General features: G+C 48.0%; 1 protein-coding gene across 1 annotated transcript in view; it reads right to left on the bottom strand.

The window, feature by feature from the left end:
- Window positions 1-505: 505 nt before the first annotated feature.
- RPUSD4 (RNA pseudouridine synthase D4) overlaps window positions 506-6,336 on the bottom strand; it is an 82,126-nt gene continuing 76,295 nt past the window's right edge. The window contains exon 8 of the mRNA XM_010353008.2: window positions 506-699. The gene's annotated coding sequence lies outside the window, so the exon portion shown is untranslated. The remainder of the gene's footprint in view (window positions 700-6,336) is intronic.

Genomic DNA, 6,336 nt, shown 5'->3' with positions numbered 1-6,336 from the left:
GCCTGGTGTAGACCCTGATCTTGGCTCGGCATGACACCCCTTCCTTCAGGCTAAACTCTCTCCCTTGGCATCCACCACTGGAAAAGGATGAGCTGCCCTAATCTGAGCCACACTCTATCTCTTTTGAAGACAGAAAAGTGAGGGGAAGCCATAGGGAGATGCATTCCTCCTTGATGCGTCATAAAAGACATACAGATTTAATGTCAGAAGACAGGCTGGAAACCCAGCCCTTCCTCCACATCTGTGTCATCCTAGCTCCACTGACCCTCAGTTTCTTGATCTGTGAGAAGGGAAAACAAAAGCTGCTTCAGTTAGTACTGTGGAGATCAAATTGGAAAAGACACACGAATAGTCATAACAAAGAGGAAAACATTAACACTACGCTGATACCACTGTACTATTATTGTCTCTCCTCCTGTTCCCCTGACACATCTCGAGTGAGAGCAGGCCCAGGCCAAATCTGCAGAAATCGTTTTATTCTTGCCAAGCAGCAGTCCTACCTGATGCTTTCCAGTTGGTAAGGGCAGGGCTCTCCTCCCTCCACCTGAGCTGTGGGAGGCAGGAGGCGAAAGGCCAGTCCCAGAACGGGAGCCATGGAGCTGTCTCCTTCTCAATCTGTCTCTGGGGGAGTGCTCTTGGCAAGGAGCAATGGTTCCAAAGGCAAATGTCCAAGGTGAAATCCATCACAGGGGCCCTGGACTGGGATAAGATAGAAGAAAGTAAATCAAGCCTCCTTGAGATAAGAACACATAGCCTGGAACATTTAAAAAATGCAACTCTACCAGCTGCCCACTTTTGCGAAGTTTTAAGGCAGAGGACTATGCTAGGTAAGAAGGAACTGAGACCCCATCCACCTATTTAAAAAGTGGGAGAAGCCCCAGTGTGGGGCTTCTCTCTTCTCTCTCCCTCTTACCACAAGTCCCAGCCAGAGAGGAGCAAAAGGCATTTTTAATGAATCTCTATCAGCAAAGAAACAGGGAAACACAGAGGCTGTCCATTTGCTATCAGAGATTAAGGACAAGGGTTCTAGGGTCAGGCAGTCTGGGTTCTAATCCTGACTTTTACACTGTACATGTAGTCTTAAACAATCTACTTAATCTCTATGAACCACAGTTTCCAATAGGGATAATACTATGCTACCTTATAGAACTGTTTTGAAGACTACATACGGGATCATTTTTATGGAGCATTTACTGCAGTGGTGCGCAGAAAGTGTGTAATCAACAGTGTTATGACTATTTATAAGATCTGTAAGAGATCGGGGAGGCCAATACCTCTCTAACTTCCTTTATATCCCATTTGTATAGTCATTTCTTTAAAATTCTCTGAATGGTATTCCCCAAAAACAAATCTTGTAGCATCAGTCTTGGGTGTTGACTGCTATTGAACAGTGGACATTTTTCTTGCCATTATGTCCCATTTGTAACCTATGACCATACCTGTCCCACTCACCACCTCTCCAAAAATGTGTATGTTTAAGTGTTATGTCTGACTGGCTGAGATTGGAACATCTACAAAGAGGCGTTTTGACCACACTCAGGTCATGAAGGGAAGAAAATCGTTAACAGACACCTGGAGTCTGAAGATAGAGATGTGGGGAAGCAAGGGAATAATGTCTTAGGCAGGAGGTCCCTCGGTCAGAGGGGAGGACTCTGCATCTGAAAGAAGACTTTTGTGTCCCTTGAAGTCCCCCTAACCTTATCTTCATCTTTCCCTCTCTTCATTATCAATAAGCCACACATGTTTTCCATGTGCCTGGGCTTGGCATGTAATAGGAAATGTTTATATCTTGGTCCCCAATCTAAAGCTATCAACAGACGGGTGAGGTGGCTCATGCCTGTAATCCCAGCACTTTGGGAGGCTGAGGAGGGTGGATCACCTGAGATCCGGAGTTCGAGACCAGCCTGGCCAACATGGCAAAACCCCGTCTCTACTAAAAATACAAAAATTAGCCTGGCATGGTGGTGTGCACCTGTAATCCCAGCTACTCGAGAGATTGGGGCAGGAGAATCCCCTGAACCTGGGAGGCGGAGGTTGCAGTGAGCAGAGATTGCACCACTGCACTCCAGCCTGGGTGACAAAGCAAGACTTCGTCTCAAAAACAAAACAAAACAAAAAATAACTAAAAATAAAGCTAGCAACAGTCTAATCAGAGAGGGCACCCAGAAGCCTGGGATGTCTCAGGGAGTCTGGGAACCTGGCCTTCTTGGCATGGAACCCACGGTAGAGGTGAGACGGATTCATGGCAGGGAAAGGGAAGCAAAAACTCAAGGGCCCTGGAAGGGAGGCACAAACCTGTGGCTGCGGCGGCACAGTCAGCAGAGAAAGCTTTACGGCTTCCTGAGCAAGGAAAGTGCATGATGAACGTGTGAACATGGTGTGTGGGGTGGGTGGGCCAGACCAGAAGCCCTTGCGAGAGAATGAAGGAGTGCGAGACCCAGGTTTGACGTTGGCTCAGCCACGCACCAGCTGTGTGAGTGACACTGGGCAAGTCGCTTAACCTCTCTTGGTTTCTCACTTGGAATCATAAAGCCTGACTTCCAGGTTTGTCATGAAGCTGCGAGGTGACATACGGAAGGTTGCTTTGTGCAAATGTATGGTTCTAGTGGCTGGAGTGGTGTGCTGGGGAGATGAGCACTGTGGGAAGGGAGGCCACCTGGGGACAGGTGGGGCTGTATGGCCAGGTAGGCTGGTGGGGACAAGGGCAGCATGGAGTGGGGGAAGCACTTGAACCTTCTTCTACTGTGTGGCTCTCCTTCTGCTGCCCACGGGTTCTAGGGGCTGCATAGAAAGAGTCCCGGGCGCGGTGGCTCAAGCCTGTAATCCCAGCACTTTGGGAGGCCGAGGCAGGCGGATCACGAGGTCAGGAGATCAAGACCATCCTGGCTAACATGGTGAAACCCCATCTCTACTAAAAAAAATACAAAAAACTAGCCAGGCGAGGTGACGGGCACCTGTAGTCCCAGCTACTCGGGAGGCTGAGGCAGGAGAATGGCATAAACCCGGGAGGTGGAGCTTGCAGTGAGCTGAGATCCGGCCACTGCACTCCAGCCTGGGCGACAGAGCGAGACTCCGTCTCAAAAAAAAAAAACAAATAAAAAAAAAAAGAGTCCCATAGACTTAAACCCTCTCTCGGCTTAAAACCCACAGTAAGAGGCAGACAGCTGAGAAGATCAGGGAGTGACAGAACATGAGTGGATATACAAATAGACAAGATTAACTATTTCCACTGTATACACAAGAGGCTTTGCTAACACTCGGCCAATTAGAAAACTAATCTAAACAGCCACCAGCTTCCATTCTCCTAGGAGCTCTCCAACAGCTGTTCGCTTGCACTTGCCGCTGCTCCCAGCAAGTGCCCCGAGGCTCCTCCTTGGGTCTGGTCCCCACTTGAGCCTCAAGGGCTCCTCAAGAGCGAAGGATTGTGTCACTTCCCTTTCCTTTCCCTGAACTCCCCATCGGGTCCTGTTGCTGTTATTACAGGGGGCTCCCTCCATGTCACTGCCTCTGAGAAGCCAATCCCCGCACAGAAGGACCATTACAGCACTTTCCAGGCGAGACTGCCATTCATCTGGGAGGCATGTACATGAAGAGAGGAAGAGCAAAGCCTTTGAAGTCTGACAAACTGGAGTTAAAAACTCCTAGATCTCCCACTGTTGTGCTCTCTCTGATACCCTGTTCCCTCGCCTAAAAAGAGGATAATAATGATACCTACTTGGGAATTAAAAGCAGGCTAGGTGCGGTGACTCCTACCTGTTATCCCAGCACTTCGGGAAGCCGAGGTGGGCGGATCGCTTGAGGTCAGACATTCAAAACCAGCCTGACCAATATGGTGAAACCCCGTCTCTACTAAAAATACAAAAAATTAGCCGGGCGTGATGGCGGGTGCCTGTAATCCCAGCTACTCAGGAGGCTGAGGCAGGAGAATCACTTGAACCACTGCACACCAGCCTGGGCAACAGCGAGAAAGGAACTAAAAGCAAATATATATGTACAGGTGTATGTGTGTGTGTGTGTGTGTGTACACACACATATCCCTCTATTTAGATAAGCAAATATGTATATATGACAAGCTAGTACAGTCCCTGCACACTGTAAGTATTCAATGCATTGCTTTTGCCATTATTATTACTGTTGTACTACTACTACTATTGTAATTGTCATTATTGCTCTTTCTGAGTTACCCAAAGGCCAAAAACAACTTTGACTTGGGGGCAGGTCGCTTCTAACATGGTTCCTGATGGTCTCTGTCTCGCAGCCTCCACATCCTTGTGTAAAGCCCTCCCCTGGAGTGTGGGTGGAACCTGGGACTTGCTTCTAATCCACAGAATATGGCAAAGGCAATGAGATGTCACTTCCTTCCTCAGGTTACAAAAGACTGTGACTTCCGTCCTGCTGGCTACCCTCTCTCCAGCCTTCTCAGCTTGCATATCTCCACAAAGCAAGCTGCCATGCTGGCAAGACTTATGTGGCAAGGATTTGAGAGCATCCTCTGGCCAGCAGCAAGCTAGGAACCAAGGCCCTCAGTCCAACAACCCTTGAGGGACTGAATTCTGCCAACGAACACATGAACTTGGATGTGGATCCTTCCCCAGGTGAGCCTTCAGACGAAATGCCAACCCTGGCCAAAATTTTGGTTATAGCGTTGTGAGAGATTCTAAAGCAAAGGACCTGGCTCAGTTGTGCCCTGACTCCTGGCCCACAGAAACTGTGAGATAATAAAAGTGTGTTGTTTTAAACCATGATATATTATGGATTTGTGACACAGAAATAGATAGCTAATACAACCTCTCTGTCTTCCTAGCCCAGCACTTGGCATATGGAGTAGAAGTCAAATGTCAGTTGAGTGTATGAATGAATGAATGATGATGGTAACAGGTAAACTCATCAGGACCTAAGAAAGGCCTAGATGGGCTAGATCCAAAGAGAGAGCTCTTTCCCAGCACCCACTGCCTGTATCTCGTGTCTTCTCTCCCTCACAACCCTGGCTCCCTCCTCCCTTCCCCTGTCCTCAGGACCTTGCTCTCCTCTTGGTTCCTGCATTTAGTCATTCTCTCTGAATTTTTATTTTCCTCCTCCTAAAAAAAAAAAAAAAAAAAAATCCAGCTCTTTCTAAAATATCTGACCCTGGTGAATTGGAATAATTTTTGATGGAAAGCAGTCTTGTCCAGAAAGGCTCTTACCCACCCTGCTCAGGAATGTAGTTGCTGCAGATATTAAAACAGACCTGCAGGCGTCTGCAGTGAGTGGGGAGCTCGTGCCAGCAATGACCTCAGCCTGCACAGCAGGGCTCTTACCTAGGACAAGCTGCTGCGTTGAGCTGGATCACAACAGACCTTCTCCAAACTCTTCCCCTTCCAGGTATCCCAGACTGCACCCTCTAGTTTAATGCCTGAGACACACCTTTCCACCCAAGCCTGGTGTCAAAAGTCAAGGGCAGTGCCACCAGGCCTGTGAGACAGGATGCTGTGGGTCCCACTGTCCCTTCACATTCAAGTGGCTTTGGCTAAAGAATGTGGGCCTCACGCTGGCAGCCCCCTTTCCTGTCCTCTTCTCCTGACTCCATGCCTCCCACTCCTGACAGCTCCAAGGGATCCTGTTCAGGTTGAGAGGTATCAGGCTTCATTTCTTCTGCAAGAGGCACCCTCCCAGGGAAGGCCAGGATTCTCAGGGCAGAAACTGGAGCCTGGCACCCCTCATGGTTAAGGCTCCCCATTGTGTGGCTGAGCTTGCATTCAGGCTTAGATCTTGCCCTGCTGAATTCAGCTCCCATTGTTGAATCTGAAGTTGCCTAAGATGAAGTAGAAACTTGTGTCAGTTTTCAGATTCCCCTCTTCCACTGGGAAACTCAGAGAACTAGGAGTATTCCAGCTGTAATGTATTCCAGCCTCCAAACTCAGAAACCTATCCCCGGATCATCCCAGGAATTACCACAATAGCTAACGTTTACCTAACACATTCTTGTATGCAAAGTACTTGTACACATGCTATTTCTCGTAAGAATCCTACAATATTTTTAGCCCCATTTAACAGAGGAATAAACTGTGGCTCAGAGATAGTAAGAATTTTCCCAGTTATGTAGTGAGCAAGTGGTAGAAGAGGAACCTAAACCAAGGTCTGTTGACTCATACATAGTCCAGTCTTCTTTCCACTACTACTCATGCTCCCAAATCTGTAAGGCTCATTTTCTTCTAACTTTGCATTTCATTTGTAAGTTGATCACTTTGTACTTACATGTACCCATTATATTGTCCAATTCCTGCTCCTTCCTCCTTAGTCTTCCCCCATGCCAACCTCTGGAGGGCTGGGTCAAGTAGCTTTATGCAGATCAGCAAT

The sequence above is a fragment of the Rhinopithecus roxellana genome, chromosome 15, assembly GCF_007565055.1.
Source record: "Rhinopithecus roxellana isolate Shanxi Qingling chromosome 15, ASM756505v1, whole genome shotgun sequence".
NCBI lineage: Eukaryota > Metazoa > Chordata > Mammalia > Primates > Cercopithecidae > Rhinopithecus > Rhinopithecus roxellana.
Note: the sequence above shows the minus strand (reverse complement) of the source record. Positions and strands in the feature narration are given on the sequence as shown.